Here is an 11,899-nt window from a genome sequence, read left to right on the forward strand (position 1 = left end):
CCCCTTTGAATTTTCTTTTCTTTTTTTAAATATTTCCTACAGAGAAGGGAAACTTTCACAGCATTTCCTATAATATTTTTTTTCTTCGGCAGAAAGTCGTATTCGTTTTATTTTGGCTAAAATAAAAGCAGTTTTTAATAAAAAAAAAACATTTTAAGGTCAAAATTAGGCTTTAAGCTTAACCTTTTTTTTTTTTGATAGTCTACAGAACAAACTATTGTATTTAGAAATGTGTTGAAAAAAAATCTTCCTTCCGTTAAACAGAAAATGGGGAAAAAATAAACAGGGGGGCTAATAATTCTGACTTTAACTATCATTTAAAGAATGAAACTCCTTTTGGTATGTTTTGATGCCAGGGGGCACGAGCACAAACCCCATTAATGGTCAAGGTAACCACGTGCTCATGCTTGCCACTTCAGGTCAGAATGAGTTTTAGCATAAGGGGGTAATATAGTCATGCAACTCCAGAATTTTTAATGTCCAGTATGTATTTAAATGATGGCTGGTTCCTACCTGATAGCTCAGATTTGATTCTCATAATTAATTTTGTTCACAGAATTTGAGGTGTACTGTATCATTTTTATTCACAGATTGTAGATGTTGATCTTCCTTAGTTGCACACACTTTGTTCAAGTTTAAGAGTCTCTTTAACACTTATTTTCATTTTATTATAAAGATATTTTGTTTAACTATTTCTGTTTTTGACTATTAAAATTATTTGCCTTAGTAATGTTGGTAAAATAAAGTGGTTAAATAAAATCCTACTATTCCTAAATGTATTGTTAACAATTATATTTATCCATATCGAATGATATAAAACATGATATCATGATGTTTTTGCAATATCGCCTAGCCCTAGATGTATGTATATCTTTTTGACCCTGCACCAACAATACTATCAAAACGCCCAAATGCAGCCTCTATTCTTCACAAAAGATGGACAAAAAGCTGCAAAGGAAACAAACTGGTATACACTGTAAAATGCACACCTACTAAGTTGAAAAATTTATGTGAGCATAAAACAATCGAGTTGTCCAAAAAAAAAAATGTTGCTTCAGCTCATTTTATATAAGAGGCTTAAACAAGCAGCAGAAATAATTTTCTTGAACGTAGACTTTCGGCACAATCACAGAGATGCTGATTCAGGACTAATATCTCACTGCAACATAATATGATTTGCGAGGGAATTTTGCTTTAAATTACAGACATAGTTTCACATAGGATTAAGATCATAGACAACATGTGCAATTATAATAAATGACTAGAAGTAATCAGGTAAAACTAATCTTGTGCAAATAGGGCTCAAATCCACCGATGATTTCAGGGATCACAATGTTATTTTTTTAAATGGCCTGTTCAGCCTTCAGGTTTAAATCCACTTAATATCATATATATATCTCAAGAGGTTATCTAGAATAAAACATTTTTAACAAAATTTTACTCTTGGGTGTTGAATAATTGCTAATGTTTGGAGATAATCTGGTAGCTCCATTTTTATTTTGATTATGTCCAGTTTGCATCATAAATGGTAGCTGCGTCCCAAATCGCATACTTATGCACTATTCTACGCCATTTTGTAGTATAAATAGTGTAAGCAGTGCGTTCACACTGAAAACTCTAGAAATAATAAGTGCACTTTAATTACCCGGATGATGCACTCATTTAGCCGCTAAAATGAAGTGTGGAATGATGGACACTTCACGCACTCAACGACCACAGGTTTGTCTACGTAGCGGAAGGGGCGGAGCTATCAGACGCACATATTGGATAACTTTATTTATTTTGGATGGTGAAAGCAAAATTCTTCTATGAGAGTGATAATAGCGCCTCCCGATGGTGAATGAAGTAATACTCACGGCAGGTATTATTTGATAATTCGGTCGTTTATTTCACTGATTTGGCAACCGTCAAACATCATCAGGGAAACGATTTGAATTTCCGTAAGTGTGCCATTTGGGAGGACACTACATACACATACTATCCTGTTGAGTGTGTAAGTGTATAAGTACATAGTGCATAGTGTATTGTGTGCCATTTGGGACGCAGCTATTCTTTTTATATATTCAAGAACATTGAGGCACAGTTAAAATGTGCATATCAGTTCAGTACAGAGAAACACCGAGCGCTGAAAAAGGAAGTGGGTTTCCAATTTAGTGGAAACTGATGTGTCTTTTAAACAGTAACTGACATGCAAAACCCCATTCCGACATTAGTCATTACCAGTCTACATCAAGCAACAGAACAGCAACACGTCCACACACCCTGACCACCTTTGAGGTCCAAAAAAAATTACGGTTACCAATAGGTATACATAAATAAATAATCATATCTGGAATGTTAAAGGTCTTACAAGTACATTAGTGTACGCTAGGCTTATATTATATTGAATATCAAAATAAACCCTCTACAATAAAAGCTGGCAGGATAATGGATCCTTTTCACAAACTTTCACAAAATTTTGTAATTGTAACCAATTTTTATATTGTCATTGAAATTAGTGAGAAGTCAGTGAAAATATTTCATGTATTTGTGACATGTTTTGTGTTAGAATTTACCTAATTAAAACTGGTTTATGCTATCTGAAGGTGTTTAACATCTGGATGTGGGCATGTTTCTTTCTACCTAACCAGTTTCATTGTTATTGATTTATTTTGCTTTAAAGTAACAGAAAATTATAGTCTTTTTTTTGGTAGATTTTATTCAGGATATACATTTATTCATCTATGACAACTAATGCTTCTAAGAACCCTGGGAAAATATTAATGGTAAATGGCAGTCGCTTTAAGTCTTAAAGGTCAAAAGCTGTTTAACAGATATTATACTGTACACTGGCTTACAGATTAGCAGAGCAAGCAGTGGGAGGTGGATGGACATAAGGATTTTCAGCTAATTTAATCTATTGCATCACGGCTGCAGTGTGTCAGGAGATTCATATTTCACTAAATCATTACTGTTGAATGGTCTCTGGAGGAGAAGAGCGTATTCACAAAAAAAAAGTAACAAATGACTATAATAATGGGTCATCGTACAGTTGCACAGCTGACTTTTTTTTGTACTATTTTTATCAGCATAAAGATACTGAATGAACGAAGAATAGTGCTGCAACATTTTTACTTCCCTTATTTCTGTCTCTTTCAGAGCCTGAGAATAAATATAATAAATACCCAATAAAGGTTCAAAATAACCCAACAAAGCACCACTAATTTAACCCAACTTGTTTAGTTATTAAACAAACCAACATAGGTTAAAAATAACCGAACAAAGCACTAAATATTTCTAACTTAAATAAATAACTCAACTTTTCTTAGAGTGTCTAATTCATTCATTCATCTTTATTAATCTGGAGTCACCACAGCTGAATGAACCACCAACTTATCCAGCACATGCTTTATGAAGCGGATGCCCTTCCAGCTGCAACCTATCACTGGGAAACATCCATACACACTCATTTACACACTCATACACTACGGACAATTTAGCTTACCCAATTGACCTGTACCACATGTCTTTGGACTGTGAGGGAAACCAGAGCACCCGGAGAAAACCCACGCGCACACGAGAAGAACATGCAAACTCCACACAGAAATGCCAACTGACCCAGCCGAGGCTTGAACCAGCGACCTTCTTGCTGTGAGGCGATCGTGCTACAGCTACCTATACTATATATATATATATATAAAATTAAAATATATATAATAAAATATATCATCTTAAATATAGAAAAAAATTCTTATGTTTCAGAATAATTTAGACAGATCTACTACTTTTAGGTAACTGAATTTAAAAAAGTTATTAGCAGTCTTTAAGGGGGAAATTTATGACTAACATTGTGAGACTAGTCTAAGCACCAGCCAACTGGTCACATAACACTACAACTTTAAATTTACTTATTTATTATTAATAAATATATAATAAAAAAACACAAAAATATATAATTAAAGTAACACCATGAATTACATTTTTAGAGAATTAACTTGTTTTATAAGTTATGGCATGATTTTGAATTTCAATAATTATCATAATGTATAATTTAATAATAATGAGCATTTGTTTTTTTCTTTTATAAAAAAGTTTTGACACATTCTACACTGTATAGGCGCAGTGGGTAGCGCTGTCGCTGCTGAAAGGGCATCCGCTGCGTAAATCATATGCTGGATAAGTTGGCTGTTTATTCTGTTGTGGCAACCCCAGATTAATAAAGGGAGTATGCCAAAAAAAAATGAATGAATGAATGAAAATTGTATACACTTAATGAACACTATACAAAAATGTCTTGTTGTCTTCATTTTTTATTTGAATCAAATTAACCTTTTGGGTAGGCCCACATGGAATCTGCGCGCGCAGAATTCCGCAGATTTCCAGCCCATCATTAATTCTGTTTATTTACTTGAGTAAATCTAAGTTTATTCAGTTTTTAAATTAATCACAGTAATATTATAGACTAACATGAAAATGTTCATCTGATTTATGTACAATGCAGTTTGTAAAGTAATATTTTCTGTTTTTTAGTGGATGTATTATATGTGAGACTTACTTTGTTTATCAAATAAAGTGAATCTAATTGGATTTGCATTTTAAACTTTAAATAAAAGTTAAAAAGATATTATATTTTATTTTACACATTAATGTTTTATTTATGATACTCCCAAAATTATTCCGCAGAAATCCGCAAATTTTTACCAAAATTCTCCAAGTGGTGCTCGCTGCAGAGCCATTTGGGCGAGCTGAGCTCCAGCGAGGGGGAGCTTGAGCTTGAGCTCCACCTTTTTTGCACTTCTTTTACGAGTGATGTCACTGGGGGTAGGGTTAGGGGTGGGGTTGGTGTACGCATTAAAACAGCTTACAGGAGGCAGAGCGAGAGCTCATGCTCCCCCTCGCTGGAGCTCAGCTCTGCTCAAATGGCTCTGCAGCGAGCACCCCCTCAGCAGAAATAGCAAAAAAACGTCCGCAAATTCCGTCTGGCCCTACTTAAGGGTCATTTAAACTAAAGTACAATGACTGGCTTAAAATAGACTATATGCCTAAGCATGCTAATAGGACTTTTAACTTCCCAGTAACCTTGTTTAAATGCTTCCGGTGAACTACATGTCAATGAAAAACCGGCACGTTTAAGGTCAGTTTTCTTTAAAAATCAACAATCTCCACTGGCTGAATGATATCCGATATAAAGTGGGTCTCAGATTGTACAAGAAGCACTGCATTAAATTACATTTTCCCCGCCATGTCTTTATGAGCATTCATTTTACCCTAGTATATTCAATGGAGCTTCTGCACTAGCCTGCCGATTCTGACAGACGAGCGCGAGTAAAAGGCTTTTTAGTCTCGTTTTACGCTTGAGCAACTAAATGAATGCCAAAGTCTATTTAATTGAATGTATTTTAATGAAATGACAACATCGATGCTGAAAAAGAAATTGTATAAAATGGAAAAAACTCACAATAATAGGTCACCAGAGGTTGGGAAGAACACTAGCTCGGCATATACCCTATAGCTTCTTCCTTGAAAATGATGAATTTAAGTTATAATTAACATAGTTAACATAGAACCTGCAGAGAACATTATAAATTGGTTCTCCCCAAAAAAGACAACAGCATCCATGTTTTAAATTAGTGTAAATTATTGTATAGACAAAAATAGACAACTGCTTGAGCCTTCGGTGCCTTTACTGAATCGTGCAGGGCACGTTTGTGGATTTAAAGCTTATTTAAACTACTATAATCCCAATTAGTGTGATAAGCGGCAAACAAGCGTGTAGTATGTAATTTTACTATAACAGACAACAAATAAAACACTTAACAGCATAACAAGTTTTTCACGTTACGTCGTTTCAGTTAGAAAAACAGTTATATCAGATAAATTTGTGACAAAAATTACGAATCATCTATGTGATTCGATTCCTTCGAATCAGCGGTTCTAACGTTACCCGTTTAAATGCTCAAGACTCGACTCACAAGAATGTTTGATTCGTGATTCGAACACCATAAAAATTGTTCTCAAGTACATGTCTACATAAAAAATAAAAAAGTACATGTCTACATGAGCATGTGGGGAACTGAGGAGCCAAAATATTACAGAGGGGCGCGCCCTTATTGGAGCTTATTGAGATTAAACACGGAGCTATTTAGGAATACATTTCACGTTAAAATCATTCAGGAAATTTGCTATTCACTGTTAATATCCCCCCTGGTCAATATATCCTAATAATAACAACAATATCTTCATTTCGGGATGGGACGCACATATGTTATGGAGTGACCCGACAGAGCATGTGTGTCTCCACTGGCATGTGGAAACAGGTGGAGGAAAGACGCAGTCCAGACTGGCTGCTTTTCATGTCTGAGCATTTACTACAGTACACAACAATAAGAGCTCAGTGAGGGTACCATCAGCCATGGCTAGCTGCGGTTTAAAAGACCATGTCTGGCCAGCGCTGCTTTACTGAATATCCTTTTGAGTTATCATTACTCTCACATGGTGTTGCTCACTCATCACTGTCGCAACATGGAAATGTCATGAAAGCTACTCACGTTGTCACGCTACTGAGGATACAGAGCACTCCTCCATTTCCCACAGTTCTGGCATTGCCTTTCACATTCGCGTGCATTGTCTCTCCCTCCGTAAATCCATGAATAAACGCTTAGGCTGTAGATGTTATAAAACGGTGAGCTTTCGGATTAAGCTGCTGTCGCCCAATGAGAATCCGCCCCCCATGGCGTTATGCTGCTGGACCAATAGGTGTCATCCGTACTAACGGCCGCGCGCGTGTGACAACTGTCTTCAGCAGCAGCAGCAACAGCAGCATCCTCTCAGTTCATTCTGACTTATGCACATCACAGATAGCAGGCTCCACGTTTCATTCATGACTTAAATTTAAAATTATAAAGTGAAAAATATTTAATGAGGAGAGACATAACTGTTAAATGGCAATTAAAAATTATTTAAAGGGATACTCATTTTATTATATTTTGTTTATTATACTTACGTTTGATATTTAGTGATACATATTTTAAACAGAAACATATATTTAGTTATTAAAATATATTATTATTTTCTACCCAGAAATAAATGTTGGCTACGAAGGCTCTGTAGCAGTATGGACCCTTCAAGTAAACAAAGGTACCTACTGCCCCAGCGACAGCTTTTTTAACATTTACTTCTAAAAGAGTGTATTATATATTTTTTATATCCAAATATAATCTATACCAAATTATCTAATTATTATCTATACCAAATTTACACCAAGATATTCATTTATTATTCTACACCAGATTGTATCAGTTTTAATACCATGACCTGTTGACACAAGGCAATGGTGGTATTATTAAATTTCACATTAGTGGCCTCTGTGTCGTGCTAATCTGAAGCCGGTTTATTGACAGTACATAAAACAATGTTGTAACTTAAAATCCTGATGCTCTGCGGAAGTTCATGACCTATTTCTGTGGTCTAAGAAAAACATCTGCACTCTTCGGTGGTTTCCTGTTCTTCTATCTTCATCTCTAGGTGCGAGACAATGCCTTTTCTCTTGAAGTAAGCTGCTCTCTGTGCTTGTTTACAACTTTATTGCATGCCGTTAAATGGTTGGAGGATGATATGTGAGTTTTAAAGTCAATGTTAGTTTGCATTGCAGATATATCAGTGTTGTACTGACAGGCAGGGGTGCAAAATGCAAATCATGCAGACTACACTCACCGGCCATTTTGTTAGGTACACCTGTCCAACTGCTTGTTGATGCAAATTTTCAATCGTCCAATCACATGGCAGCAACTCAATGCATTTAGGCATGTATATATGGTCAAGACGAACTGCTGCAGTTCAGAATGGGGAAGAAAGGGGATTTAAGTGACTTTAATAGCGGCATGGTTGTTGGTGCCAGACGGGCTGGTCTGAGTATTTCAGAAACTGCTGATCTTCTGGGATTTTCACGCACAACTAGGGGCGGACTGGCCATAGGGAACACCAGGGTTTTACCGGTGGCCTGACGGTCAATTTGGCCTGCCACCTTGACTCTGGCCTGGCGCACACCATGGATCGCATAAAGCATGGATCCATCCTGCCTTGTATCAACGGTTCAGGCTGCTGGTGGTGGTCTAATGATGTGGGGGATATTTTATGCGCACACTTTGGACTCATGTGTACCAATTGAACATTATGTCAACGCCACAGCCCACCTGAGTATTGCTGACCATGTGCAATCCTCTTACGACCACAGTGTTCCCATCTTCTGATGGCTACTTCCAGCAGAATAACCCTCCATGTTATAAAGCACGAATCATCTCAGACTGGTTTCATGACCATGACAATGAGTTTACAGTACTTAAATGGCCTCCACAGTCACCAGATTTCAATCCAATAGAGCACCTTTGCAATAGTATCTGGATGCAGCCATGATGATGCAAGGTGAGATTGCATATTTCAGTGATGCAATGTCAGACATAATAACTTAAATGGAGCTAGTGACACCACTGGGTTGGGGGTAGGGTTAGGTGAGCATATTCCAGAGGAATATTTTCAGTACCTTGTTTAATCTATGCCACGAAGGATTAAGGCAGTTCTGAAGGCTAAATAGGGTCCAACGCGGTACTACTAAGGCCTAATAAAGTGGCCGGTGAGTGCACTATATGCTCACTATACTCAAAACATATACTGGCCACTTTATTAGGCACAACTAATAAATTGCTTTTATTGCAACAGTCTGATCAGCCAATCAGATAACAGCAACTACATTTTAGCATGAAGACATAGTCCAGACTGAAGTTCAAATTGAGCACCAGAATGGGGAGAAAGGTGATTAAAAGTCTGCTTGAACTAGAAGTTATTGCATATGTTAATTTTAGAATGCCTTTTTTCCAACTGAAAAGAAATATTGAGGGTGTGGAGTTTTTTTGTGTGCATTTCCTCTCATCTTTCACTCACAGCAGACTAACAGTTGGAGTAGCATGGCTAAGTGGAAGAACAGAGGAGTTATAACGTCAATTTGTATGCAAAAATTGTAGCATTTTAATTACATGCACAAAGTGAAAGTATATTTTCATTGCAATGTGATTATAAAATGTATATTTTCAGAAAGATAATGTGTCCTTTTACCAACTCAACTTTTTAGATTTTGGAAAAAGTCTATTTATAATAAGTAAAAATAATGGACAAAATAAGTTAAATAATGGACAAAACATTTATTTCCCAAAAAAACTTGCAATTGTTGCACGTTCTTTTCAAAATAAAATCCAACATCTAAAATATTTTGTGGCGATGCAGTGGCGCAGTAGGTAGTGCTGTCGCCTCACAGCAAGAAGGTCCCTGGGTCCATGGTCAGAGCCTTGGCTCAGTTGGTGTTTCTGTGTGGAGTTGGTATGTTCTCCCTGCGTTCGCGTGGGTTTCCTCCGGGTGCTCCGGTATCCCCCACTGTCCAAAGACATGCGGTACAGGTAAATTGGGTAGGCTAAATTGTCCATAGTGAATGAGTGTATGTGTGTGTGTGTGTGGATGTTTCCCAGAAAAGGGTTGCGCCTAGAAGGGCATCCGCTACGTAAAAACATGCTGGATAAGTTGACGGTTCATTCCACTGTGGTGACCCCGGATTAATAAAGGGACAAAGCCGAAAAGAAAATGAATGAATAAAATATTTTGTCAAACTTTTAAACAGTTTTAACTGGCTCTTAATGGTTAATTAAGAAATCACAAGAGATGCTTTACTCAGTTTATAAATAATTAGTTTATTTTCATAAAAGTATTATTGTAAATTTTAATGTGGAGTAGTGTAATTTGCAGCTGTAATATTGCTCTAACCTACCTAATCCCTAACCCCAAACCATTAAAATACAGTGTTGAAAGTGTGATCTGATGGGTTGGAAAAAATGTCAGGACACCTGTTCCGCTATTGCCATCTATAGGTACATGTTAACAACTGTAGGATAATAGTTCAAAAGCAAATACTGCAGAATGGACATACACAGCAAAATCCTCTGAGTATAATTCACTCAATTTTGATAGTATTTGGTCCCTCTCTAAATTGCGTTAAAGTAACTCAAGTTATTGAAACAATGAGAGCATAAATTTGATGATGATTGATAATAATATACAGAAACACAGGACAATAACCGACTTCAGTCGCAAGCTTAGATGAAATCCGCTGAAATATAATAGATTGAATCTCAAAATCTCTGCAAAGGATCTTTAAGCAACTCCACAAACAGCAGCTTTACTCATTACAAACCTGTATGGTAATACAGAGCAAATACTCTCTGAACTGAGTAAATGTTACTCTGAGGATTTTGCTGTGTGTTGTCGTATTTTTAAACACTCATTAATTCAACAGAAGTAACAAGAACCTGATGGCCAGGCCTAGTAGAAATCAAAATATACATGATTCCTGCCTCTGCAAAAATGTAAATGCATATTAAAAAGAAAATACAGTGTAAATGGTGAAAAAAAAAAATAGCTTAGAAAATTTATTATAATCATTGCTTTTTTTATTTGTCCTTTTTTTCTCTGTCTTTTTAAAAATAAAATTATATATACAAATATCAACCACCCCAGTTTTTTCCAACTGCTTACACACGTTTTTTAAACAGTGTCAACTTTTATCAAAACTCCACAAAAATTTTCAAAACTGCACACACAAAATGCCTTACATCCTCAAACTGTAACTCTGCATTCAACATTCCATAAACACATGTCAGAATGAAGCATTTGCATCAAATGGCAAACAATTATTTCAAAATAAAACACTTTTGAATATACGAAGTAAACACTGTTGTTTTAAATCTAAAGCTATGTGCTCTTTCATACAGTAGGCTTATAACTACTGATCAGTACAGTGTATTACAGTGACAGTATCTGCTGAGAAGTAATAGGTACACCGTAAACAGCAATGACATGAAAAAACAGAAATGTTTTATGATGGCAAACCTTACTTGTGTATACAGTAGCATACAACAAAACCATGAACATACTGTATGTAAAATAAATGTAAAAAATAGGCCTTTGTAAAGCAAAAGTATATTCCCCAGAATACAGTATACTTGTGTGTGGGGGTCTCAGGGGGAGAGGGGTTGGCCATCATAAACTTTACAGAACCAGGCTGAAAACATTTCTCTATTCTTTTCTAAAGGAATTTAGCATTCAGAAAAGGTGAATATAATTATACAGAAAAGGAATATAATTATACTTTACAATTAAGTGTAGCATTTTGTGTGACAAGAAAAAATATGTGTAAGCATTTGGATAAAAACTGTACTAACTGAATGCGTTGGTAATCTAATTAGGTATAAATAAATAAATAAATAAATAGCCTTAAAATCTGACGATGTCTCAATTTTATGACATCATCGTCAGTCAAGTCACTCGTGGTTACACCGCATCAGTCAAAATAAGAGAAATACATTTTAAGATCTTGCATAATGTTTATCTTACAAATTCCCAAATTGCTAATTATTTTGATATATCTAATTTGTGTACTTTCTGCTATAAACATGAAGAGACTTTATTTCACTTATTCTATAGTTGCACTCACATTAAACATCTTTGGAATGACATTATTTTTTTATTTATCTTCCTTATTTAAACATGATTTAAATGTGTCTATAAAATATATAATATATATTTATAATTAATATATATATATATATATATATATATATATATATATATATATATATATATATATATATATATATATATATATATATATATATATATATATATATACTCGGATGATGATCATGCTCTCTATCTTATTGTAAATTTTTTTTGTGTTACACTGTAAATTTTTTATACACAAAAATACGTTTCTAAAAACAATACCTATTTTTAATACTTTCCTTGTTGAAATTTCTTACAATATTGAATTTCTTAAGCTTATTAATAATAATAATAATAAGTTTCTTAAAGCTTATGACAA

At 35.2% G+C, this 11,899-nt stretch overlaps 1 protein-coding gene across 1 annotated transcript in view; it reads right to left on the reverse strand.

Annotated features, from left to right (window-relative positions):
- Positions 1-6,711, reverse strand: part of slco4a1 (solute carrier organic anion transporter family, member 4A1) — a 59,030-nt gene extending 52,319 nt beyond the window's left edge. The window contains exon 1 of the mRNA XM_691171.8: positions 6,528-6,711. The gene's annotated coding sequence lies outside the window, so the exon portion shown is untranslated. The remainder of the gene's footprint in view (positions 1-6,527) is intronic.
- Between the last annotated feature and the right edge of the window lie 5,188 nt (positions 6,712-11,899).

This window comes from Danio rerio, chromosome 23 (genome assembly GCF_049306965.1).
Source record: "Danio rerio strain Tuebingen ecotype United States chromosome 23, GRCz12tu, whole genome shotgun sequence".
Lineage (NCBI taxonomy): Eukaryota > Metazoa > Chordata > Actinopteri > Cypriniformes > Danionidae > Danio > Danio rerio.